Here is a 27,969-nt window from a genome sequence, read left to right as displayed (position 1 = left end):
TTAAAAATAATTTGTATCTGCATCTACAGTACCTCTGAAAAAATATTTGGGCTTCTAGCTGTGTGTGGGACTTGTTGTATTAGTCCATCTATACTGACCTCCATCAGGTTGTGACGCGCCCCTGGGCCTGTGTCGCGCTGCGTTGCGCACGCGGGAGCTTACCCGGAGCCGGATCTGTTGAGGGTTGTAGTCTCGTGGCGGTGATCCGGTCCGTGCCCAGGGAGTCAGACTAAGTGGCGCTGTTTTAGCGGTAGATGTTGGACGACTACGCCACCCGTTGAGTGCAGCCAGGGAGCTGCTGCTGCAGGGCAGACCGCTGAGGCCGGTGGTAGGATTGTGCAGCGTGATAGTATAACCCCCAACGGGAGGGGTATGACCTCAGGGCAGCCGACGTGGATGATGGGGGTAGCAGGAACCACTCGGAGACGGTACTGTGTAGTTCAGGGTCTTTACTGGTGACAAAGATAGACCCTCCCGGAGTACTGGCTAGCGATTGGGGCCTGGTCAGTCCTTGAGCAGATGGGATCTCCCCTGGCCGGGCGGAGTTGTAGGCCTCCCAAACTAACGATACTCTTCTGGCTACCTTGCTAGAGGCGGGTATAAGTAGCCCACGTCCCTGAGTGTACCGTGTGGTGCTCACCCGTATGGCCGGTGACTCGGGGCCTTCGGGTTTCTGGGCCAGAGGACCTGCAATCCCCTGCCGGTCGGTTTCTGCTGCTGGATAGGAGTTAGTCCCCACAGCCTCGGACTCCTGGTCCGGTGATAACTTCTCAGTCAGGGCGAGCTCTGCAGCTGCCAGCCCCTGACTCTTTGTAACACTGCTCCCACAGAGCTCCTGTTGTTTCTTCCTATATTTGCTTCTTTTCTCTGCTTCTTCTCTACTACTCACCCTGCCTCAGCCCTAGGTTTATATAGGGGAAGTTCTTCCCCTCCCAGGACTGGGCAGGAGGTGTGGCATGCATAGGATCCCTGACCAAGAGACCTCCCACCTGCTCTCAGACATAACATTGCTGTTACTGTGGAAAACCAGACCCCTGGGGTGCCACATTCCCCCCTAGTGAAATTTAGTACTCCGGGACTAAACATATTTTAGAAAAACATAACAAGATATAACAATAACAATAAAGAAACACATAAAGGTGGTCACGGCATGTCCGTAACCGGGTGCAGTCTTTGAAGAAAGCAAGGTGTCCATTTCACCAAAACAGGGAGACGTAACCAGGTAGGGGTCTGTCCTGCCCCGAGTCCTTAACAGTCTTTAGTCCGTCCTGGGTTACGCTCCAACTATGTACAAAGGATTCCCGGTAAATCCACCAAGGACTCCTAAAAATAACTAGAAACACATAATTATACACAAGCAACAATAAACAGGTAACCACAAATAAAACAATTTATACACTTCAAATCCTCCAACGTGCGGGTAACTGGCCCCTAGTGGCCCTAGTGGACCTACGGAGCTGACTGTCTGGCCCTGAACTACAGGGTGTAGGAGCTGTTAAGGGTAAACTGGGCAGCGGTCTACGGGCCCTTTGGCTCACTAGGGATATGGCAGGCTCACTGCAAGCAGAGGGTTGATCCTCCTGGTCTGCTGGTGTGGGGTCTTCTGCCTCCTGGACCGGCTGTTCTTCCAGCTCTACCTGTTGCTCCGTAGGTGCTTGGGATGCTGGTTGGAGGAAGGTGAGTACGGGTACCACAACTGCACCATTGACTTGAGTCCAAGACCGAGGGAAGTCTCCGAGCACAGTATTAACCATGTCTTCCCTTTCCTCTACGGGTCGAGGGTCTTCTTGTTCCTCTTCAGGGTTCCGTAGCTGTTCGGGACACTTCTTCAGGTGATCCCGGGATACAATGGTTGTGGTTTCCCCTCCGTCTTTACTGATGGTACAGACCTTTGGGTTCTCGTGGCTTGAGGGCAGTACGGTGTACGGGTCCTTCTCCCACTGGTCGTCCAACTTTTGGAGCCGTCTTTTTCTCTTCAAGACCTGCTCTCCGGGTACCAGGGGAACAGCGGGAGCATACTGGTTGTAAGTTTTCTCTTGTCTTTCCCTAGCCTGACAGAGACTTCGCTCCACGCTCTCCTGTACTCTCCGGTACTGCTGCTGCCTCTCTGTGTCCCAGTCTGCTTCTGGTGAAGTGTCCTCAGGTGTCAGGACTCCCATTTCCAGGTCAACAGGTAACTTACCAGGTCTCGCCCTCATTAGGTAAGCCTGGGTACAGTTGGTGGAACCTACCGGGATGTGGTTGTATAGGTCCACCAGATCGGGCAGCTTCTCAGGCCACAGACTGCGTTCTTCCAGGGGCAACGTTTTCAGAAGATCCATTACCACCTGGTTCATTTTCTCACAAAGTCCATTAGTTTGCGGATGATAGGGTGTCGTCCTTATCTTCCGGCAGCCATACAGAGTGCAGAATTCTTGGAAGACCTCCGCTTCAAAGGCAGGTCCCTGGTCTGTCAACACTTGGTCCGGGTACCCGTGTGGACGGCAGAAATGCTGCTGGAAGGCTCTCGCTGCTGTTCGAGCTGTTAAGTCCTTGACGGGGACGACAACCAAGAACCGGGAGTAGTGATCCACGATGGTTAGTGCGTAGACGTAGCCACTTCTGCTTGGGGTCAGTTTTACATGATCCAAGGCTACCAGTTCCAACGGCTGCCGGGTGACGATGGACTGCAGGGGAGTATTCTGGCTGGCACGGTCCTTCCTTCTTAGGTTGCACGGGCCACAGTCTCTGCACCACCTCTCGATGGTTCCCCTCATGCCTACCCAGTGGAACCGCTCGCGCAGCAGGAACTCCAGCTTCTTCCATCCGAAGTGTCCAGCCCCGTCGTGGTATGTATCCATCACCATGGCTGCGTCTCTTCGTGGCACCACTACTTGCCAGATTAGTTCATGTGTCCGGGAGTTAACCATTCTGCGGCACAACATCCCCTTATAAAGGAACAGTCGACTCTTCTCAGCCCACAGTTGCTTGGCTTCCTCCGGAGCGTCTGGGTCAAGGCGAGCCTCTGGCCGAGTCAGCATCTCCTTCACCAGTCGGACGGCAGGGTCACTGTCTTGCGTTTCCTCCCAGTTGTAGTGAGGCAAGGGGTTAAACGTAGCGGCTTGCTTACTCCTTACCCGGTGGGAATACTGGATAGTCCCATGCCGGTGGAACGCAGGGAGTTCGACTTCTTCCAGTCCCTCTGGATCCTCTCCTACGTCCGGTAGGTTTGGCATCCTGGACAGGGCGTCCGCGTTGGTATTGGAGCGTCCTGCCCGGTATTTGATTGTGAACTCGTAGTTGGACAGACGGGCCATCCATCTCTGCTCTAGGGCACCGAGTCTTGCTGTGTCCAGGTGTGTCAACGGGTTGTTATCCGTGTACACGACGAACCGGGAAGAAGCGAGGTAGTGCTTAAAGCGTTCGGTGACTGCCCACACCACTGCCAGGAACTCTAGATTAAATGAGCTGTAATTCTCAGGGTTTCTCTCGGTGGGTCGCAGTTTTCGGCTGGCGTAAGCGATTACTCGTTCTTTCCCCTGCTGGATCTGGGACAGCACGGCTCCTAGCCCGATGTTACTTGCGTCGGTGTAGAGAATAAAGGGCTGGCTGTAATCCGGGTACGCCAGGATTTCATCCCCCGTGAGGGCCATCTTCAGTTGGCGGAAGGACTCCTCTTCCAACTTCTCCCATCTGAAGGGCGGCTTCTGGTTCTTGGCCTTCCGGGACTGGCCTATCAGGAGGTCCTGCATAGGAGCTGCCTTTTTGGTGAAACCGGGGATGAACCTGCGGTAGTAGCCTACCAACCCGAGGAACTGCCGCACTTCCTTTACACTGGAGGGACTTGGCCATTCCTTAATTGCGGTGATCTTATCAGGGTCGGGAGCCACTCCGTCAGCGCTCACCACGTGTCCCAGGTACTGCACCTTTGGTTTCAGGAGGTGACACTTGGAGGGTTTCACCTTTAGGCCGTAGCTTGCCAGAGCTTCGAACACTTCCGCCAGGTGTTTCAGGTGGTCCTCATAAGTCTTAGAATATACGATGACATCGTCCAGGTACAACAGGACCGTCTCGAAGTTTCTATGGCCCAGACAGCACTCCATTAATCGTTGGAAGGTTCCTGGTGCGTTACAGAGTCCGAACGGCATGCAGGTAAACTCGCTAAGTCCCATCGGGGTGGTGAATGCGGTCTTCTCCCGGTCCGCCTCTGCTACAGGAACCTGCCAGTACCCACTAGTGAGATCCAAGGTAGAGAAGAAGTTAGCAGATCTTAAAGCAGCCAAAGACTCCTCTATCCTTGGTAAGGGGTACGCATCCTTGTGTGTGATACGGTTGATTTTCCGGTAATCTACACACATCCTCATGGTGTTGTCTTTCTTTTTGACTAAGACTAGTGGAGCTGCCCAGGTGCTACAGCTATCCCTGATCACCCCAGCCTCCTTCATGTCTCTAAGCATCCCCTTGGCGTGTTGGTAGTGTGCAGGGGGTACGGGTCGATACCTCTCTTTTATGGGAGGATGGTCTCCCGTGGGGATGTGGTGTTCTACCCCCTTGACTCGCCCGAAGTCTAACGGGTGTTTACTAAACACTCTCTCGTACTCTTGAACCACCCGATAGACTCCCTGTTTCTGATGTGAGGGAGTGGAGTCAGTACCCAAATGTAGTTGCTGACACCAGTCCTCCATTGTTTTCTTAGAGCCGTTACCTTCCTCCGGGTGAGATGGAGGTAAGGGTTTCACAGATTGTATAGCATTTTGGTTAATGGTATATAATTTGGCTAGCGTGGCATACCGGGGCAGGTACACTTCCCTCTTCCCGATATTGATTATGCGAACGGGCACCTTCCCATGGCGTAGATTAACCACCCCCGTGCTGTCAAGATGGTGGGCCTACTGTCTGAGTAAACTGGTTCTACCATTGCCTGGTAATCTCTACCTCTCAGACCAATAGCTGCCCGGCACCAAATCATCATTTCACTTTTTGGGGGCATGGCAATAGGGAAAGGGTCACACATTCTCACGCTACCAATCTCACCGCCGGAGAGTTCCACCTGTTGCCGTCGCATCAGTGCCCGGATCTCTTTTTGGAGCACTCGCTGCTCACCGGAGCTGGCGTTCTTGGCAACCTGCTGTAAAAGGAAAATCACCTCTGCAAGACAATTTTCAATTACATTAGTTCCTAGAGTTATCTTTGGGTGACTCTCGTGTTTGTCAATGTCTACAATGATCAGTCCCTGTGCTGCCAGTTCAACTCTACCACTTTTAATGGTCACCTCTTTAAATCCGATCTGTGGCACGGGCTGACCATTGCTGGCGATGATACTCAAGTCGTCGTCAGGGTAGCGGGTAATATCCGAGTCATTCCAGTACTGCTTGAAGAGCACGTACGGGATGGTGGTGACCTGTGACCCGGTGTCCAGTAGGGCACTCATAGGAATGCCATCCAGTACCACAGGCAAGACTGGACGTCCTCCCACATATTTGTCGCGCCAGTTTGATGGGCCTGATGATTTTTTTCCTAGGGGTTGGCCCTCTACCCTAGGTTGTGCCAGTTTAAAGGACAGTACCTTGCCATATGTCCGGGTTGATTACAGCGGCGGCAGATGGGTCGTCCGTCCTCGTTGTATCGGTCGCTGGGTCTTCCTCTGGCCGGTGGGGTCCTCCTTGGTCGACGCCACGGGATGTCCTCCGGTCCGGATGCCAGCTGGATCTTCCCTGGAGTGGAAACCTGTAAAGACTGCACAGTTCGGGTTAGCGCAGCAACGCTTTTAGCTAGCTCTTGGACCTGATGGTGCAGGTCTGGAGCCGAGTCATTGTTCAAAGCCTGCGCATCAGCTCCCACAGACCCTGCCGACAAGGGCGCCGCCTCCTGGTGGTAGGTGGTAGTGGGGCGTCTGTGGGTCACAACGCCACCTGGTGCCGGTTCTCGGAGCACCCGGATGGCTCTGTCCTTGAACTGTGCAAATCCCAGATGAGGGTCCTGTAAGGCCATTGCCCGCAACTGGGTTCGGTGGGCATTGCAATATAAACCCTCTATAAATTGTTCAGTTAACAGCCTGTCCTCGTCTCCCACGCCGTCAGGGTCGGTCTGCTTAATGGCTCTCAGGGCCTCTTGTAGGTTCAGGGCATAGTCCCTTATACTCTCATGTGCCCGCTGTTTGCACCCGTAGAATCTAAGCTTGATCTCGGCTGAGGTGCGGGTATCAAAGGTGTCCCTCAGCCGGGTTAGTATCCCTGCGACAGTCCTCCCCCCAGGTGGCCAGGACTTTACCTCCCTTTGGGCTGCCCCGGTTAATTGGGCCACCAGGATGCTTACTTTTTGCTCTTCTGTGAGGGGGTACACCTGGAAGAGGCTATCCAGTTTTTCTCTAAAGTCCTGCAGGGTATGTGACTCCCCTGAGTACTGGGGTAGCCAGGCTGCCCCCGGGATATAGGGCATGGTGAAAGGCATGACCCAACAGCGGTGGCGCTGGCGGGGGTTGAAGCGGTGAAGCTCTCCTCCGTATCCGGCATCCTTCTCCCCCCCTAGTGGACCGTGGCCTACCTTGCGATGATCCTCTTCCGTAGGCCGCGGCTCCGCAGTGGATCGTCAGGGTTGAGGACCTTCCGTCGCGCTCCTGTGACGTCGGCGTCTGCTGGGCTCCTTCCAGGACCTTACGCAACGTCCGGACGTGAGGCGGGGCTTCAGTTCTCGCGCGCTTTCGGAGTCCACGCCCCTCTTCTTCCCGCGCGGCGTCTTCAAGATGGCGTCCAACGGCGGGAAAACTCCACGGATGGCGGGAAGAAGGCAGAAGATGGCGCCGGATGGCGGGAAAACTTCGCGGATGGCGGGAAGAAGGTAGAAGATGGCGCCGGATGGCGGGAAACCTCCACGGATGGCGGGAATCTTCACCACTGGTAAGTTTGAACAGTCTTTTTCAGGCACTCAGTACCCGGTGGTTGCGGGCACGAGATCCTGCCGACTACGCCAAAAGTTGACGCGCCCCTGGGCCTGTGTCGCGCTGCGTTGCGCACGCGGGAGCTTACCCGGAGCCGGATCTGTTGAGGGTTGTAGTCTCGTGGCGGTGATCCGGTCCGTGCCCAGGGAGTCAGACTAAGTGGCGCTGTTTTAGCGGTAGATGTTGGACGACTACGCCACCCGTTGAGTGCAGCCAGGGAGCTGCTGCTGCAGGGCAGACCGCTGAGGCCGGTGGTAGGATTGTGCAGCGTGATAGTATAACCCCCAACGGGAGGGGTATGGCCTCAGGGCAGCCGACGTGGATGATGGGGGTAGCAGGAACCACTCGGAGACGGTACTGTGTAGTTCAGGGTCTTTACTGGTGACAAAGATAGACCCTCCCGGAGTACTGGCTAGCGATTGGGGCCTGGTCAGTCCTTGAGCAGATGGGATCTCCCCTGGCCAGGCGGAGTTGTAGGCCTCCCAAACTAACGATACTCTTCTGGCTACCTTGCTAGAGGCGGGTATAAGTAGCCCACGTCCCTGAGTGTACCGTGTGGTGCTCACCCGTATGGCCGGTGACTCGGGGCCTTCGGGTTTCTGGGCCAGAGGACCTGCAATCCCCTGCCGGTCGGTTTCTGCTGCTGGATAGGAGTTAGTCCCCACAGCCTCGGACTCCTGGTCCGTTGATAACTTCTCAGTCAGGGCGAGCTCTGCAGCTGCCAGCCCCTGACTCTTTGTAACACTGCTCCCACAGAGCTCCTGTTGTTTCTTCCTATATTTGCTTCTTTTCTCTGCTTCTTCTCTACTACTCACCCTGCCTCAGCCCTAGGTTTATATAGGGGAAGTTCTTCCCCTCCTAGGACTGGGCAGGAGGTGTGGCATGCATAGGATCCCTGACCAAGAGACCTCCCACCTGCTCTCAGACATAACATTGCTGTTACTGTGGAAAACCAGACCCCTGGGGTGCCACAGTTGCAAACTGAATATATTTTTTTCTGCATCTACCTCTGAAAAAATATTTGGGCTTCTAGCTGTGTGTGGGACTTGTTGTATTAGTCCATCTATACTGACCTCCATCAGGTTGCAAATTAAAAATAATTTTTATCTGCATCTACAGTACCTCTGAAAAAATATTTGGGCTTCTAGCTGTGTGTGGGACTTGTTGTATTAGTCCATCTATACTGACCTCCATCAGGTTGCAAACTGAATATATTTTTTTCTGCATCTACCTCTGAAAAAATATTGGGCTTCTAGCTGTGTGTGGGTCTTGTTCTATTAATCCATCTATACTGACCTCCATCAGGTTGCAAACTGAATATAATTTTTTTCTGCATCTAGCTCTGAAAAAATATTTGGCCTTCTAGCAGTGTGTCGGACTTTCTCTATTAGTCCATCTATACTGACCTCCATCAGGTTGCAAATTAAAAATAATTTTTATCTGCATCTACAGTACCTCTGAAAAAATATTTGGGCTTCTAGCTGTGTGTGGGACTTGTTGTATTAGTCCATCTATACTGACCTCCATCAGGTTGCAAACTGAATATATTTTTTTCTGCATCTACCTCTGAAAAAATATTGGGCTTCTAGCTGTGTGTGGGTCTTGTTCTATTAATCCATCTATACAGACCTCCATCAGGTTGCAAACTGAATATAATTTTTTTCTGCATCTACCTCTGAAAAAATATTTGGCCTTGTAGCAGTGTGTCGGACTTTCTCTATTAGTCCATCTATACTGACCTCCATCAGGTTGCAAACTGAATATATTTTTTTCTGCATCTAACCCAGCCAATAGTTTTGGCCTAATACCACAGTTTGGCCACTCAGCTCTGCTCGGTTACCATCCATTGTTTTTTTGTGCAAACAACTCCAGAGTTGTGAATTAGTTAACCACCAAAATGAGTGGAAAAAGGCCTGCTGCTGGTGGAAAGGGGAATAGGCGTGTTGGGAAGGGGAAAAAAGGTTGTGTCCGTGGGGTAGGTGTTAAAGCAACAGTAACATCTGCAGAAGAAAGACCATCTTCCAGCCAAACTAAAATGTCTACTTCTTTTAGCGGACAATGTGATAAGATCCCTTTCTTACGGCCACGCCAATCGCTACAAATTCCAGATGAGGCACAAAAACAGCAGGTGCTTCAACGGATATCAAGTGCTCCTTTAAGTGGGCTCTCCTCCACATCAACTTCAACATCACAAATACTCCAGTCCTCAAAGGTGTCACCCAAATCGCACTTGCTTCCTCACAGCTCCCAAATCTCCAGCTGCCCGTCTGAGTATGAGGTAGAACAGATGGTTGAGTCTGCAGAGCTGTTTACTCATACTATAGCCTGGGAATCAGAGGTCGACTCCAGCGCTTCTGTGAATCCAGACGAGGAAATGATCTGCACTGATGCCCAGAATCTTTATGAGTCGGATCCAGGACCAGACGCAGAAGGTTCTGACCATAATGTAGACCCTCATTCCCAAACTGTAACTCCTGTTGGTGGAGACAATGAGGAAGACGATGATAAGACTCAAATACCTGATTGGAGCGACAACTTTAGTTTTTTGTCAGGGCAGGAACAGGTTGGCTCTGAGGACGACGGGTGTGATAACGCACAGGGTGATGATGATGAGGTTGGAGATCCCACTTACTGTCAACCCACAGTCAGCCAAGAGATGAGGTCAGCAGAGGAGGTGGAGGAAGATGCTAGTGACGACGAGGTCAGGTTGCGCCTTCCTGGACAGAGACGTAGTACTGGAAGCACGTCAACAACTGCATCCTCAAACACAACTCTGCCTCTCACCACAAGTCGTGGTGGCTCTTCAGGTCGCATGGGTGCTAAGCCTTGCATAGCCTGGGCATTTTTTCAGATCGATAAAGATGACCCAACTCGTGTTATCTGTAACATTTGTCAGCAAAAGCTAAGTAGAGGCCAAAAAATACATAGTTTGAGTACTTCATGCATGAACCGGCACATGGACATGAAGCATAAGTTGCAGTGGGAAGCTCAGTGTGCTACAATGCGGCCTAGCCGGCCGGGCCAACCACCGTCTGCCATATCTTGTGCATCCGCGGCCTCTTCATCCTCTGTGACTGGGGGGACAGCAGTCACACCTGTTTTGGGGCGCAGACCTGCCACCTCTTTACCCGCAACAGCTAGCGTGATTGGCAGGTCATCATTTTCTTTGGAGGTGGTAACAGCAGCTGGTGTTGAGCGCTGTCCGACATCGATAGCACCACCTTTGGATCAAGGCAACCTAACATGTCCGCCTGCATCTTCCTCACAGACCGGCAGTTTGCCGGGGACACCCTTATCAACCCCGTCTAAGCACAATAGCCAGCCCTCGGTCCCTCAGATGTGGACAAGTAAAAGACTATTTCCTCCTAGCCATGAGAAAGCTAAGAGGTTGAATTTCACCATCTGCAAGCTCTTGGCTACAGAAATGCTGCCTTTCCGCCTGGTGGACACAGAGGATTTTCGAGACCTTATGTCCGTCGCAGTGCCCCAGTACCAGATGCCCAGGCACTACTTCTCAAAGAAAGGTGTGCCTGCGCTCCACCAGCATGTCGCACACAACATCACCGCTTCTTTGAGAAACTCTGTGTGTGACAGGGTGCATTTCACCACAGACACTTGGACGAGTAGGCATGGACAGGGGCGTTACATGTCACTGACTGGGCACTGGGTAACTATGGTGACAGCAGGACAAGGGGCTGCTGTCCAAGTCTTGCCGTCCCCACGAGTTGTGCGTCAATCCTCTTTATGTCAAAGTTCCTCCACTGCTTCTGCCTCCTCAACCTCCTCTCGGTCTTCCACCTGCACCCAAAGCCTGTCTGGTCATGCCACAAGCTTTCTAACTGCGCAGAAGGGATCCTGCACACCTCCTTACTATGCTGGCAGTAGGGCTCAACGTCATCAGGCGGTTTTTACATTGAAATGTCTGGGAAATGTGAGTCACACAGCTGAGGAGTTGTGGTCAGCTCTGGAGAACCAATTTCATGAATGGTTGTCTCCACTGGACCTGAAACCAGGGAAGGCCGTGTGCGACAATGCTGCAAACCTGGGTGCGGCCCTTCGCCGGGGCAATGTCACACACGTGCCTTGTATGGCTCACGTGTTGAACCTGGTTGTCCAGCAATTTTTAGCCCACTATCCCAGACTAGATAGCCTTCTGCAGAGGGCACGGTCGCTGTGTGCTCACTTCCGCTGTTCGCATCCCGCAGCTCAGCGACTTACATCTCTACAGAAGTCGTTGGGCCTGCCACTTCACCGGCTAAAATGCGATGTGCCTACCCGGTGGAATTCAACTCTGCACATGTTGCAGCGACTGTGGCAGCACCGACAAGCCCTGGTGCAATACGTTCTGACGTATAGCCTGGGCCAACGAGATTCAGAGGTGGGGCAAATCACGCTGGAGGAGTGGTCTCAGATCAGGGACCTATGCACCCTTCTGCACAGTTTTGAAATGGCGACGAAGATGTTTAGTGCTGACGATGCCATTATCAGCATGACTATTCCGGTGATTTACATGCTGGAGCACATGTTAAACAGAATTCGGAGTCAGGTGGTGGCACAAGAGGAGGTGGAGGAAGTAGAGGAGGAGGAGTTGTATGCGGAAGGGCTAACATCTGCAAGGTCCAGACGGTCGGCAGCACCAAGGCGGCAGGCATGTGAGGGTGGGGGAGATGGTTTTACCAGGGCGCATGGTAGCAGCCAAACTAGTGAGGAAGGTGCAGGAGCCCAGGAAGAAGTGGAGGACGAACTGATGGAAGACTCATCAGATGAGGGAGACCTTGATCACATTTCTGTTGTGCGAGGTTGGGGGGAGAGGACAGAGGAAGGAAGCATGATTGTTACCTCGCCACCAACACAACAGGGACTTGGTGCTCCTGGATGCGCAACACACATGAGTGCCTTCTTGCTGCACTACCTGCAACATGACCCTCGAATTGTGAGAATTAGAAATAATCCTGACTACTGGGTTGCCACACTGTTAGATCCCCGGTACAAAAGTAAATTTGCAGAAATTATTCCTGCCATAGAAAGGGATGCACGCATGCAGGAGTATCAGCAGAGACTGTTGCAGAATCTTACATGTGCTTTTCCACAAAATACCAGTGGTGCACGTAGTGAATCTCACAGTTCCAACTTGCCAACCGTGGGACCGTCAAGTGTTCAGCACTCAAACCGTAACAGAACCACAGTATCTGGTGGTAACATCAATTTTGCGGAATCATTTCACCACTTTTTTAGCCCATCCTTTGCAAGGCCACAGGAGACAAGAAGTCTGACACATAGCCAACGCCTAGAGACGATGGTACAGGAGTATCTCCAAGTAAACATTGAAGCCACGACTGTGTCACTGGACCCTTGCTCTTTTTGGGCTTCCAATCTGGATAAATGGCCGGAGCTAGCCACTTACGCCTTGGAGATCTTGTCATGCCCCGCAGCCAGCGTTCTGTCTGAACGTGTGTTCAGCGCTGCTGGTGGTGTGCTGACAGATAAGCGCACGCGGCTCTCCACTGATAATGTAGACAGACTCACGTTCATAAAGATGAACAAATCATGGATCCGAAACGACTTTTCTACCCCTGTGTCATCCTGGGGAGAGTAAAAGCTTGATGATTGTTTAAAATCACCCTACCAACCGTTTTAAGCTTTCAAATTACTAATCATGTTTATCTGTATCTTGACTGGAAAATAATTTGGGCTTTGTAGCAGTGTGCAGCACTGATTCTATTAGGCCATCTATAATAAGCTCCACCAGATTTAAAATTAAAAATAATTTTTAGCTGCATCTAGCCCGGAAAATAATTTTGGGGCTCCGAGATGCGCAAGACACATAAGTGCCTTCTTGCTGCACTACCTGCAGCATGACCCTCATATTGTCAGAATTCGAAGTAATCATGACTACTGGGTTGCCACACTCTTAGATCCCCCAAACTTTTCGATCAACCTTTTCATTTTAATAAAGACCAAAAAAATGGTCATTTTTGAAATTATAAGCATTAGCAGGTTGTTAGAAACTGAAATCAAACAGTTTTCAACTCAAAACTTTATTCTAGGTGATGTTACATTTTCACATAGGACCCCTTATTCGAAAGGAGCTTCTGAACTCTCTCGTCCATTGAATTTGTCAGGTTTTGGATGGTTTCTGCTTCAATTGTTTTGCATGAGGACAGAATACCTTCCCAGAGCTGTTGCTTAGATGTGAACTGCCTCCCGCCATCATAGACACTCCTTTTAATGATGCTCCAAAGGTTCTGAATGGGGTAGAGGTCAGGGGAGCATGGGGGTCACACCATAAGTTTGTCCCCTTTTATGCCCATATCAGCCAGAGATGCAGATGTTTTATGTGCAGCATGAGATGGTGCATTATCATGCAGAAAAATGATCTTGCTGTGAAATACACGGTTCTTCTTCTTGAACCATGGCAGGAAGTGCTGTTTGAGAAAATCCACATACATTATGGAGTTCATCTTTAGCGCCTTCAGGGATCCTAAAGGGGCCGACAATCTCTCTCCCCATGATTCCAGCCCAAAACATTACTCCACCTCCTCCTTGTTGGCGCTGTAGCCGTGTTTGCGTGGGGTGTCCATCAACCAGCCATCCTCCACTCCATCCATCTGGACCATCGAGCGCTGCACGGCACTCATCCGTGAACAAAACAGTTTTGAAATCAGTCTTCATGTAATGTTTGGCCCACTGGAGCCGTTTCTGCTTGTGTGAAGTGGATAGAGGAGGTCGACAGGATGGCGTATGCACAGCTGCAAACCTCTGAAGGACCCTGCATTTTGTTGTTCGGGGGACGTTGGAGGCACAAGCAGCTTCAAAAACTTGTCTGCTGCTATGACAAGGCTTTTTTGCCGCTGCTCTTTCAACCTGACGTAATTGCCTGTAGGAAAGAGTCCTCAATTTGCCCTTATCAGCACGCACACGTGTGTACTGTGAATCAGCTACATACTTCTTGATTGCCAAGACACTTCATCCTGATCATCGCACAATGTTGATTGTAGTCATGCCTTGACCTAAACACTCCACAATTTGTTGCTTCTCAGCAGCCGACACATCCTTTTTCTTTCCCATTTTGGCAGAAAATGTAGGCTGCTGAATAATGTGAGAGAGCCTTCTTAAGTAGTCTTGCCTTTCATTGGACACACCTGACAAACTAATTAGCACTGGTGTCTGCAATTGCTTACAGTGATATAAAGAGCCCTGACACACATCACCATCAATGAGTTTAACTGACAAACAAACAAATTCTTCCCTTATCACTCCTAAACACTTTTTGCATAATAATTTGGAACACAGTGTACATGTGCTTTTCCACAAAACACCAGTGGTTCACGTAGTGAATCTTACAGTTCTAACTTGCCAACCGTGGTCTGTATGGAGTTGTTCAATAAAGGGCCCAAAATTAAGATAACATAGATGGGAGAGGTCTCTATGAATAGGAATTCCTAAGTATTTGATACCCTGTGAGGGCCAGGCAAAGGGAAAGTTGGACTGGATGGAATCCTATATGGATTTGGGGAGGGAGACATCGAGGGCCTCAGACTTCGCTGCATTGATTTTAAAATTTGACCATGTAACAAAGTGATCTATTTCAGCCATAACAGCATGGATGGATATATGTGATTGAGTGATATATACTAGGACATCATCAGCAAATAGAGAGCACTTGTACTCGGTGCCTCCCACCTCAATCCACCTAATATTGGGGTTATGGCGAATTGATGAGGGCAGGTGCTCCGTCACTAGGATGTATAAGAGAGGGGACAGAGAACATCCCTGCCTTGTCCCATTGGTGATTGTGAAAGGTGATGAAAATGTTCTGACGCGCCCCCTGGGCCTTGGGACACCCGGAGCCGGACCCTTTTTGGTGGATGCTGGTGGTTGTAGTCTCCGTGGCGGCAACCCGGTTCCGTGGCTCAGGGCGGTCAAACCAGTGGCGGAACTATTTATGTGGTTTTGATGTTTAAATGTCCGACTACGCCACCCGTGGATTGCGGTCAGAGTGAACCGCCGCTCCAGGGCAGACCGCTGAGGCTGGTGTTGTGGGTGCAGCAGAGCGTAGCATAACTCCCCACGGGAGGAGTATAGCCTCAGGGCAGTGTATGCGGAGGATGGGGGTGATGGTGCAGGGCAGCAGCAGTAATGACACGGAGTCAGTGATGCAGTCCAGGGCCTTTACTCACAGTTCTTATTATCCAGACCACGTCTGCAGGTAACGGCTTCCCACGTCGTACTGTGCTCACCAGGTGAGGGGCTCAGACAACTCCCAGATAACTTTGAAGCGCTTCACAGGACCCCCTTTGTGTGTCCTTTGTCTGGCCTTTCTTACCAACCCTTCTGTCCGGCTGCCTCGGGCCTCCTCTTGGTAAACTTGGCGCCAGTTTCCCTGACCCTATGTGGTGCCTTCCTAGCGGGTGTAGCGAGGGGCTGCGCCACATAAAATGTCACAGCCTCCTGTTTCTAGCTGAGGGTCGTTTCCTGCCTCCACTAGTTTCGGGGACCGGTCTCCCCCTTTGGCCTGACCCCTCCACGCAGGTGGATTCTGGCGTGCGGTGGCGACTCGCCCGTCCGCACCCCTGAGATCCCTTCGTTCCTCGTTCCTGGAGCCTTCTCCACTCCTCTTCCTTCCTTCTCCCTCTTCCAGGCCTGGGCCTCTGTTACTAGGCCCGCCTCCGGAGCAGAGCTCATGCAGAGCCCCTGCTCCCTGCCACTTCTGCTCAGACTTCTCTGCACTGAACTAAGATGGTGCCCACCTTTTATACTCCCTTCTCAATGCACCCAGGAACTGCTTCCTCCCTGCTCCTGCACTACAGGGTTCCCCTTCCTCAGTGTTCCCTCCCCCCACTCCAGCCAGGGACAGGGACTGTCGTGCCCATCTCAGGGGCATATTGGTCGCCCTGCCCCACGGCAATGTGGTGTAATGCATGCAGGTGTCGGGTCCTGATCCACACTACATCCTTACCTGAGAGTGAGATATCACACCTCTGGGTGAGGTGCAATACCTCTGTAGCAACCGAGCCCTCAGGGTGCTACAGTTCCATTTATCTTCAGCCTAGTTGACGTATTGCGATACAGGGCCGTGATTTTGGCTATAAAAGGGTCCCCTAGACCCCTACCCCAAGCTTTTTAAGAGAATCATATATGGCGTGCCAGGAGACTCTATGGAATGCTTTCTCAGCATCCTACCAGAGTATCTAATTACAAATTTTTAACTGCATCTAGCCCAGGAAATACTTTGTGCCTAGTAGCAGGGTCTGCTAGTCAGCGGATTATCCCGGCTGTTAAGCAAGCTACACCACCTGTAGTTTGGACACTTCATTTTTTCAAAGGAAATGCTTCGGGACCACGGGATACTCAGTGAAGAGCATCAGGAGGCACCCCAAGGCATAGGGGCTGGGACTGGCAGTAGGATGCCTTGCGGTGGACAGCCGAGCTCGATCCTTATAAAAGCTTTTTAACTGCAGCAGCTTTAGTGGACGCTACTGGAGCTGGAATTACGCGGCTGCTGGCATGAGACTTGCCCTCCAATAGATCCTTGTAAATGGATTTAAAGTGTATTCATTCAAATTAGAGAGACAATTTAAATTAAAAAGCTTAGAGCTGCCTCCACCACAGGGGGGCTCTCTCGACCCACCAGCGGACAGGCACCAGTATTGGGAGAGGGGGGCTGGCCGTCAGGGTTCACCGCGGCTCTGGCACAAACCCGGCGACACGGAGGTGGCACGGGCAGGAGCGGACTGGCCGTGTCGGCTTCTCACTTTTTGGATTTTAGAAGGGCATGACATGCCTATATCTGTGTCTCCCCCTCCTTTTACTCCTCCACCTCTTCTATTTTCGCATGACTATATGTACTTGTCACTTTTCCATGTGTTAGTTATGTCTTCTGAGCAGTTTGTCAGCTTTTGGACACCTTTGAAGGTGTTTTCTATGTGTTTCTATGTGTTTTTGTTTGCCTGCCATTGGTTTTAACGGTGTTCGAAGGTGTTCGACGAACAGTTCGACGAACAGTTCGGCGAACACACGGGTGTTCGACGAACCGAACCGAACTCGAACACTACGGGGGTGGCTCAACACTACTCACCACACATCTAAATAAGTTCCCTAAGGGGTATAGTTTCCAAAATGGGGTCACTTGTTGGGGGTTTCTACTGTTTAGGCACATCGGGATCTCCCCAAACGCGACATGGGGTCAGCTGTCAATTCCCGCGAGTTTTGCATTAAAAACATCAAAAGGAGCTCCTTCCCTTCCAAGTCCTTCCATGCGCCCAAAAAATGTCTTTCCCCCACATATAAGGTATCAGCGTACTCAGGAGAAATAGCACAAAAACTTTTGTGGTCAATTTTCTCCTGTTACCCTCGTGAAAATAAAAAAATTTGGGTCTAAAGCAAAAATTAGTGAAAAAAAGTTGAAATGTTCATTGTTTCCTTTCAGGTTCAATTAATTCCTGTGAAGCATGTGAAGGGTTAATAAACTTCTTGAATGTGGTTTTGAGCACCTTGAGGGGTGCAGTTTTTAGAATGGTGTCACTTTTGGATATTTTCTGTCATATAGACCCCTCAAAGTCAATTCAAATGTGATGTGGTCCCTATAAAAATGGTTTTGTAAATTTTGTTGTAAAAATGAGAAATCGCTGGTCAACTTTTAACCCTTATAGCTCCCTATTAAAAAAAATATTGGTTCCAAAATTGTGCTGATGTAAAGTAGACATGTGGGAAATGTTATTTATTAACTATTTTGTGTGACATACAGTACAGACCAAAAGTTTGGACACACCTCATTTAAAGATTTTTCTGTATTTTCATGACTATGAAAATTGTACATTCACACTGAAGGCATCAAAACTATGAATTAACACATGTGGAATTATGTACTTAACAAAAAAGTGTGAAACAGCTGAGAATATGTCTTATATTTTAGGTTCTTCAAAGAAGCCACCTTTTGCTTTGATGACTGCTTTCCACACTCTTGGCATTCTCTTGATGAGCTTCAAGAGGTAGTCACCGGAAATGGTCTTCCAACAATCTTGAAGGAGTTCCCAGAGATGCTTAGCACTTGTTGGCCCTTTTGCCTTCACTCTGCGGTCCAGCTCACCCCAAACCATCTTGATTGGGTTCAGGTCTGGTGACTGTGGAGGCCAGGTCATCTGGCGTAGCACCCTATCACTCTCCTTCTTGGTCAAATAGCCCTTACACAGCCTGGAGGTGTGTTTGGGGTCATTGTCCTGTTGAAAAATAAATGATGGTGCAACTAAACGCAAACCGGATGGAATAGCATGCCGCTGCAAGATGCTGTGGAAGCCATGCTGGTTCAGTATGCCTTCAATTTTGAATAAATCCCCAACAGTGTCACCAGCAAAGCACCCCCACACCATCACACCTCCTCCTCCATGCTTCATGGTGGGAACCAGGCATGTAGAGTCCATTCGTTCACCTTTTCTGCGTCGCACAAAGACACGGTGGTTGGAACCAAAGATCTCAAATTTGGACTCATGAGACCAAAGCACAGATTTCCACTGGTCTAATGTCCATTCCTTGTGTTCTTTAGCCCAAACAAGTCTCTTCTGCTTGTTGCCTGTCCTTAGCAGTGGTTTCCTAGCAGCTATTTTACCATGAAGGCCTGCTGCACAAAGTCTCCTCTTAACAGTTGTTGAAGAGATGTCTCTGCTGGTAGAACCCTGTGTGGAATTGACCTGGTCTCTAATCTGAGCTGCTGTTAACCTGCGATTTCTGAGGCTGGTGACTCAGATAAACTTATCCTCAGAAGCAGAGGTGACTCTTGGTCTTCCTTTCATGGGGCGGTCCTCATGTGAGCCAGTTTCTTTGTAGCGCTTGATGGTTTTTGCAACTCCACTTGGGGACACCTTCAAAGTTTTCACAAATTTTCGAACTGACTGACCTTCATTTCTTAAAGTAATGATGTCCACTCATTTTACTTTACTTAGCTGCTTTCTTCTTGCCATAATACTAACAGTCTATTCAGTAGGACTATCAGCTGTGTATCCACCAGACTTCTGCACAACACAACTGATGGTCCCAGCCCCATTTATAAGGCAGGAAATCCCACTTATTCAACCTGACAGGGCACACCTGTGAAGTGAAAACCATTTCCGGTGACTACCTCTTGAAGCTCATCAAGAGAATGAGAAGAGTGTGCAAAGCAGTCATCAAAGCAAAAGGTGGCTACTTTGAAGAACCTAGAATATAAGACATATTTTCAGTTGTTTCACACTTTTTTGTTACGTATATAATTCCACATGTGTTAGTTCATAGTTTTGATGCCTTCAGTGTGAATGTACAATTTTCATAGTCATGAAAATACAGAAAAATCTTTAAATGAGAAGGTGTGTCGAAACTTTTGGTCTGTACTGTATCTCTCTGATTTAAGGGCATAAAAATTCAAATTTTGAAAATTGCTAAATTTTTGCCAAATTTCCATTTTTTTCACAAATAAACGCAAGTGATATCGAATAAATTTTACCACTATCATGAAGTACAATATGTCATGAAAAAACATTCTCAGAACCAGTGGGATCCATTGAAGTGTTCCAGAGTAATTACCTCAAGAAGTGACAGTGGTCAGAATTGTAAAAATTGGCCCGGTCATTAACGTGCAAACCACCTTGGGGGGGGTAAAGGGGTTAAATAACAGGCCTGTAATTTACTAATATTATTCTTCACAGACACCTAGTGTGATTAGCTTGACCAACACACTCCAACGAAATGAAAATGGAAGAAATAGCTGATTTTCGAACACTCTTATAGGTGTTATGTCTGACAGAGAACCACGGTTTTAAATAGCAGGCCTGTAATTTACTAATACTATTCTTCACAGACACCTAGTGTGAATAGCTTGACCGACACACTGCAACGGAATGGAAAAGGAGGCCAATATTTTCCAAGTTCAGTTCAAATGTCTGGATTTTTATCGCTGAAATATGGAACAGATCTGGCTGTATTCTGCAGTGCTAACCAGTAAATGGAGCACAAAAATTGTGTACTCTGGATTGCTTTTTAAGCAAATAACCAGGATTGAGATAAAAAAAAAACATTTGCCCTGGCCCCTGATATCTGGGGCTATGTCTACAAATATCTGTAATTATTACAGCAGCAGCAGACAGGACGTTCAATGGATCCTCTTGCTCTATATGCACTACAGTCTGCCACATACACTGCCTACCTGCCTAACTCCTGCTATCATCACTGAATATATGCAGCTGGATTAGTCCTCAGAAGGACTGTTAGTTCATTCATATATATATATATATATATATATATATATATATATATATATATATACACTGTTCAAAAAAATAAAGGGAACACTCAAATAACACATCCTAGATCTGAATGAATGAAATATTCTCATTGAATACTTTGTTCTGTACAAAGTTGAATGTGCTGACAACAAAATCACACAAAAATCATCAATGGAAATCAAATATATTAACCAATGGAGGCCTGGATTTGGAGTCACCCCCAAAATTAAAGTGGAAAAACACACTACAGGCTGATCCAACTTTGATGTACTGTCAAAAGTCAAAATGAGGCTCAGTATTGTGTGCGGCCGCCACGTGCCTGTATGATCTCCCTACAATGCCTGGGCATGCTCCTGATGAGGTTGCGGATGGTCTCCTGTGGGATCTCCTACCAGACCTGGACTAAAGCATCCGCCAACTCCTGGACAGTCTGTGGTTGGTGGATGGAGCGAGACATGATGTCCCAGATGTGCTCAATCAGATTCAGGTCTGGGGAAAGGCTGGCCAGTCCATAACTTCAATGCCTTCATCTTGCAGGATCTGCTGACACACTCCAGCCACATGAGGTCTGGCATTGTCCTGCATTAGGAGGAACTCAGGGCCAACCGCACCAGCATATGGTCTCACAAGGGGTCTGAGGATCTCATCTCGGTACCTAATGGCAGTCAGACTACCTCTGGCGAGCACATGGAAGGCTGTGCGGCCCTCCAAAGAAATGCCACCCCACACCATTACTGACCCACTGCCAAACCGGTCATGCTGAAAGATGTTGCAGGCAGCAGATTGCTCTCCACGGCGTCTCCAGACTCTGTCACGTCTGTCACATGTGCTCAGTGTGAACCTGCTTTCATCTGTGAAGAGCACAGGGCGCGAGTGGCGACTTTGTCAATCCTGGTGTTCTGTGGCAAATGCCAAGCGTCCTGCACGGTGTTGGACTGTGAGCACAACCCCTATCTGTGGACGTTGGGCCCTTATACCACCCTCATGGAGTCGGTTTCTAACCGTTTGTGCAGACACATGCACATTTGTGGCCTACTGGCGGTCATTTTGCAGGGCTCTGGCAGTGCTTCTCCTGTTCCTCCTTGCACAAAGGCAGAGGTAGCAGACCTGCTGCTGGGTTGTTGCCCTCCTACAGCCCCCTCCACATCTCCTGGTGTACTGGCCTGTCTCCTGGTATCTCCTCCAACCTCTGGACACTACGCTGACAGACACAGCAAACCTTCTTGCCACAGCTCGCATTGATGTGCCATCCTGGATGAGCAGCACTACCTGAGCAACTTCTGTGGGTTGTAGAGTCTGTCTCATGCTACCACAAGTCTGAAAGCACAAACAACATTCAAAAGTGACCAAACATCAGTCAGAAATCATTGGTACTGAGATGTAATCTGTGGTCCCCAGCTGCAGAACCACTCCTTTATTGAGTGTGTTTTGACAATTGCCAATAATTTCCATCTATTGTGTTACGCTCGTGTCCAGACTGACTGGCTTGAGCGTGATTAGTGATCCCACTCTACCATGAACCGAGGAGTGCCTGGAGGGGCGTAACTAAGTATCTACCCGATCCGACCAAGGTCGCACAGAGGCTAACGACTCCGTGAACCAAGGAGGAACCGAGCAGAGGGACCAGGTGCGACTCCAGGTCAGACCCCGGTCACAGTTGTTGACCCACACTGGGGAATGCAGGAACAGGCCGGTAGACGGGCATACAGGCAGGTCGGTATTGGCAGGCACGGCTGGTATGCAGACAGGTGGGTACTGGAAGCACGGCAGGAGTGCAGACAGGAGGATATTGGCAAGCACGGCTGGTATGCAGACAGGGGGGTACTGGCAAGCACGGCTGGAGAGCAGGCTTGATAGGGTCCAGTACAGGCTGGGATTCAGGAACGAAACCGCAGATGCGGTAGACAAGCAGAGCAGAGAAGAACCGCTGGAGCGGTAGGCAAGACAGAGCAGAGAGATACCGCCGGAGAGTTGAGCAAGGCTGAGCAGGGCGAAACTGCTGGAGTGGTGGACAAGGCAGAGCAGAGAGGAACCGCTGGAGCGGTGAGCAAGGCAGAGCAGAGAGGAACCGCCGGAGCGGTGAGCAAGGCAGAGCAGAGAGGAACCGCCGGAGCGGTGAGCAAGGCAGAGCAAAGAGGAACCGCCGGAGCGGTGAGCAAAGCAGAGCAGGAAGGAACCGCCGGAGTGGTGAGCAAGGCAGAGCAGAGCGAAACCGCCGGAGCGGTGAACAAGGCAGAGGGGAGAGGAACCACCGGAGCGGTGAGCAAGGCAGAGCAGGAAGGAACCGCCGGAGCGGTGAGCAAGGCAGAGCAGGAAGGAACCGCCGGAGCGGTGAGCAAGGCAGAGCAGGAAGGAACCGCCAGAGCGGTGAGCAAGGCAGAGCAGGAAGGAACCGCCGGAGCGGTGAGCAAGGCAGAGCAGGAAGCAACCGCCGGAGCGGTGAGCAAGGCAGAGCAGACAGGACAGGGCTCTGTTCACACTGAACAGACTGGAAGGGACCAGCAGAACCAGATACACATAAGGTACTTGCAATGAAGTAGCGAGTGGACACCAAACTCACAGCAGAAGTACAGAGACATCGAGTAGGAGTAGGTGCAGGTTCAGAGACTGCAGGAATAGGGAAGGTATGGACGCAGAGCCAAACAGGCTAGATGAGTGTTCAGACAGGAACTGACATTGCAACAAGATACAGGAGCGAGTCCGGGTATACGGCCCCCAGAGAGGTGGACAAACAGGCTAGGAGAGTGTTCAGACAGGAACTGACACTGCAACAAGATACAGGAGCGAGTCTGGGTATACGGCCCCCAGAGAGGCGGACTAACAGGCTAGGAGAGTGTTCAGACAGGCCTGGGAATACAGCCCCCAGGTTGGCGGACAGGCAAGAAACAGACCGGGACCTGGCACATCAGAGGCAAGGAGCCCTCTGAATGTAAGAGTTGCTCAGGCACCTCCTACTGGGTGGAGGGGGTTTAAATATCCAGTGACTCACAGCAATAGGCTGGAGACGCATTAGGGGTGCGCCCACAGCAGCTATAAGAATCAGGAAGTAACCGGGCCGCCGCCCTAAGCAGTCAGTCAAGGGACATGCACACAGCATGAACTGGAGCAGGAATAGCAGACTCGACAGACAGGTAAGATTGCGGCCTTGCATAGTGGGAGGTAGTGCACTATGCAAGCACGCCGCCAGGGATGTTACATATTGTCTATTCCATTTGCACAACAGTATGTGAAATTGATTGTCAATCAGTGTTGCTTCCTAAGTGGACAGTTTGATTTCACAGAAGTTTGATTAACTTGGAGTTATATTCTGTTGTTTAAGTGTTCCCTTTATTTTTTTGAGCAGTGTATGTATATATATATATATATATATATATATATATATATATATATATATATATATATGTTGGGGAATACCTATACTAACTATGAACAAGAAAATCTCTCCCTGACTCAGCAGCACCTCTCCCTACTCTGCCTGATTCCGGAGTGACTGTGACAAGCATGGCGGTGCCAGGTCTAATGTAGACCCGATGACGCTGTGCGGCCAGCCAATCACTGTGATGCCCACAACCAACATGGCTGCGGCATTACAGTGTGTGGTAGGCAATCCCTGCATGTTCATTAGCTCTCTAAAGAACGCCAAACATGCAGGGAGGGGACCCGAGTTCCCGCCCGAGCAACCCAGAAATACTCGTCAAGCTTGTCGAGCACCGTGATGCTCGGGTGACTACCGAGCAGTGGGGAGCATGTTCGCTCATCACTAGTGGTAATAGGTGGTCCGGTCATAGTGTGGTGGTATTTGTCCCTTGTATGTGATATTATTGGTAATTTTAAAAACTGTATGTGACACATTCCCTTAAAGAAAATATATATATATATACAGTATATACCTAAAAAGACTTTTGGGTATTATAAGAAATGTTTAATAGGTTATATGTTTAATACTTTACAGTAGAGTATGGCCCGGGCAAAAGAGTCTACCTTGTCGTGGTGGCGGCTTAAAAAAATCTTTTGGCCAAAACAAAAGTTGCTGGCTATGTATGTGGTATGTGTAACATCCCTGGCGGCGTGCTGGCATGGCTTACCACCTCCCACCATGCAAGACCGCCATCTTACCTATCAATCCAGGCTGCACACTTTGCTCCAGTACCTGCTGTGTCTCTTGTCTGATTGCTTAGGGCGGTGGCGCGGTTACTGCCTGATTCTTATAGTTACTGTGTGCGCACTTCTAATGCCTCCCCAGCCTATTGCTGTGAGTCACTGGATACTTAAACCCCCTCCGCCCAGTAGGGGGTGCCTGAGCAACACTTTTCTTCAGTGTGTTCCTTGCAACTGAGTTGCCAGGTCCTGTCCTGTATCTTGTCTGTTCCGCCCCTGGGGGCTGTATACCCAGGCCTGTTACCTGTATCTGTGATTTCTAGTCTGTCTCCGCCACCCTGGGGGCTGAGTTCCCAGGCTCGTTCCTGTATCTTGTTCCTGGTTCAGTTCCTTTCTGAACTGTGTCCTAGCCCGTTACCTGTTTGTCTCTATGTCTGAACCTTCCCTTTTCCTGCAGTGTCTGAACCTGCACTTAACTCCAACTCGTTGTCTCTGAACTTCTGTTTGTGAGTTTTGTGTACACTCGCTACTTCATTGTAAGTACCTTGTGTGTATTTGGTTCTGCTTGTTTACCGCACCTGCGATTTCGCTCTGCTCTGCTTGTTCACCGAACCTGCGGTTTCGCTCTGCTCTGCTTGTCTACCGCACCTGCGGGTTTTGCTCTGCTTGTTAACCGCACCTGCGGGTTTTGCTCTGCTTGTTAACCGAGCCTGCGGGTTTTGCTCTGCTCTGCTTGTCTACCGCACCTGCGGGTTTTGCTCTGCTCTGCTTGTCTACCACACCTGCGGTTTTGCTCTGCTCTGCTTGTTCACCGCACTTGCGGGTTTTGCTCTGCTCTGCTTGTCTACCGCATCTGCGGGTTTTGCTTTGCTCTGCTTGTTAACCGCACCTGCGGGTTTTGCTCTGCTCTGCTTGTCTACCGCACCTGCGGGTTTTGCTCTGCTCTGCTTGTCTACCGCACCTGCGGGTTTCGCTCTGCTCTGCTTGTCTACCGCACCTGCGGGTTTTGCTCTGCTCAGTTTGTCTATGGCACCTGCGGCTCTGTTTCTGTATCCCATTCTGTACTGGTTCCTGTCCTGCCTGCGTTCCTATCTGCCAATACCCACCTGTCTGCATACCAGCCATGTCTGCCAGTACCCACCTGTCTGCATACCAGCCGTGCCTGCCAATACCCACCTGTCTGCATACCAGCCGTGCCTGCCAGTACCCACCTGTCTGTATGCCAGCCTAACCTGCCTGTTCCTGCATTCCCCAGTGTGGGTCAACAGCTGTGACCGGGGTCTGACCTGGAGTAGCACCTGGTCCCTCTGCTCGGTTCCTCCCTGGTCGACTGAGCCGCCGTGTGACTTTGGTCGGACCGAGTTGATACTTAGTCACGCCCCTCCAGGCACTCCTCAATTCATGGTCCAGTGGGATCACTAACCATGCTCACGCCAGTCTGTCCGGGCGTGTGCGTAACAGTATGGTGTTCAATGGGAACTGTTATGATCAGTGAGGACGTGGTGCAGAAGTGGAGTTTTTCCAAGAGTCGGTGGTGGGACTGTAGAAGGTTCAAGTGATTGAGGCAGAGCTGGGGTGGAGCCTGGGTGGAGACTCAAGGGGGCCCAAAAATTTTGCCAATATGGGCTCCGAAATTCCTGGGGGCAGCCCTGCTTCTCAATAATATCACTGACAGGTGATGGGGGAAGATTTTGGAGGGAAGAAATGTAATGAACAGACTTGTTACACCGGTGGCTTCTATTACAGGACTGCGCTGGTATCAGTGAGCTCTGCACCACCAGCCATTCTCTCATACAGGCTAATAAAGGCGACTGGGAGGCATCTTCTATAAATAGGCACCCTCCCCAAAAGAGAGTTGCCTGAGCAAAGCCTATAGTTATGTTACACGCACGCCGCTAGGTTCAGATAGGGTGAGACGGGTTTCATGAATTCTTTGGAATCCTGGAGGAACCGTTACTCAGGGCGACCATATACTGCAGCTTCTCTCAGGCACATGATAGATTAAATTGCTGACCAGACACATCTGACAAGAGTCTTTTTCACCAGTTTAACAGTGGAATTTAATCTGAAGCACGGCCAGTGCAATTCAGGGATATTACAGCAACAATCTTCATTACAGTACAGTCTGAGTTTCTTGGGCAACCGGCTCCAGTAACAATACAGTAGTTTCTTCACAAGGCACAGTTTTACAGTCTCTTCAGTGGCATAATTCAGCATAGATTAGATCTCTTAGCAGCACACTTCTATGCATACACAACCACAGGCTTTTCCTTCACAAGGACACAATAGTACACAGCACTCTTTATCCTGCAGGGAGATGGAGGGGGGGAATTGATGAGGGAGATGATCCCTGTGACACAATTCCTTCCAGTCCTTATCTTCCTGCCTGATAATACTCTGCACTGTTAGTTCAGTGAGTTTATCTGACCTGTGTTTAGTTTCTCTCCTGATCTGAATCCTGTTCAGTCGCCTTCTGTCAGATCCAGATAACACACCACCTTTCTCTTCAGCTTCAGCCAGACTACAATAACAAGTTCCCCACAATCCCCCTGGGGCTCTGCTAAAACACTCTCTGTCTCCTGTAACTGTGTTAACCCCTCTAGCTTCTGGATGCTTCTGAAGCACAACACTTCCTCTGCATGTCACAGTTACTGTTAGGTGGTTTGGTATGTGCAACTGTATATTGCCAGGTCCCCTGTACCTAGTGTGTTAAAGCTATTCCCGTATCCTGTGTCCTGTTAGTCCAGTATAGTTTGTCAGTGTTCCTGTGACCGTTTTGGCGGTATCCGAATCCTGAAAACCGCATCCACGGTATCTGCACCCCATGGCCGCATCGGCAGTACTAGAACCTCTTCCAGTGGTCGTCCTGTCTGCACAGTCTGAACCAGTCCCAGTGGCCGTACTGTCTGCACAGTCTGAACCTGTCCCAATGGCCGTCCCAGTGGCCCTCCTGTCTGCACAGAGTCTGAAACTGTCCCAGTGGCTGTCCTGTCTGCACAGTCTGAACCTGTCCCAGTGGCCGTCCTGTCTGCACAGTCTCAACCTGTCCCAGTGGCCATCCTGCTACACAGTCTGAACCTCTCTCAGTGGTTGTCCTCTCTGCACAGTCTGTTCCTGTCCCTAGTGGCCGTCCTGCCCTGTCTAGGAATCTGAATTAACGTTGTTGACCTTTGGGGTCAGCTGCTACTGTGACGACGCTCTGGAGTGGCAGCTGGCAGCTACCTGCTGCACAAGCCTGACCTCACCACTAAAGGCTTCAGCGAACACCAAGGTAGCTGCTTAGTTACGCCCCTCCAGGGTAAGTCCGGTCCGTGGCACAGCGGGTCCACGGACCACGTACGGTACCTAAGGGCGTAATACTTCCCTTAGTGGTACTCTGGCTTTTATGGAGAGGCCCATCGTTCACCCCTCTTTACACAGATAGCTAGCCAACCACTGAGCCTTAATTTAGGCATCCGCCTTCCATCCCATCAACCTGCCTCTTTATTTGGATGGGCGCTAAAGTCTCCAGCAGAGCAGACACTTGTGATCAAGCTCACAACATTACTGCCAAGCTCTACACACACCAGTACAGCAACATGTAGCCCAACTGTTTGCTTTCCAGGGAATAGTAACAGATGGAAGAAGCAATGTACCCCTGGTCTCCCATTATGATCTCTGCCCATCTAAAATATCTATTGTTAGGAGGTTGCCAAATTGTGT

At 50.1% G+C, this 27,969-nt stretch overlaps 1 protein-coding gene across 12 annotated transcripts in view; it reads right to left on the bottom strand.

Annotated features, from left to right (window-relative positions):
- Positions 1–27,969, bottom strand: part of LOC141174386 (uncharacterized) — a 242,361-nt gene that overhangs the window by 101,030 nt on the left and 113,362 nt on the right. The gene's annotated exons all lie outside the window — the stretch shown is intronic.

The sequence above is a fragment of the Phyllobates terribilis genome, unplaced genomic scaffold (assembly GCF_046119375.1).
Source record: "Phyllobates terribilis strain yellow unplaced genomic scaffold, ASM4611937v1 Scaffold_13__5_contigs__length_258822181, whole genome shotgun sequence".
NCBI lineage: Eukaryota > Metazoa > Chordata > Amphibia > Anura > Dendrobatidae > Phyllobates > Phyllobates terribilis.
Note: the sequence above shows the minus strand (reverse complement) of the source record. Positions and strands in the feature narration are given on the sequence as shown.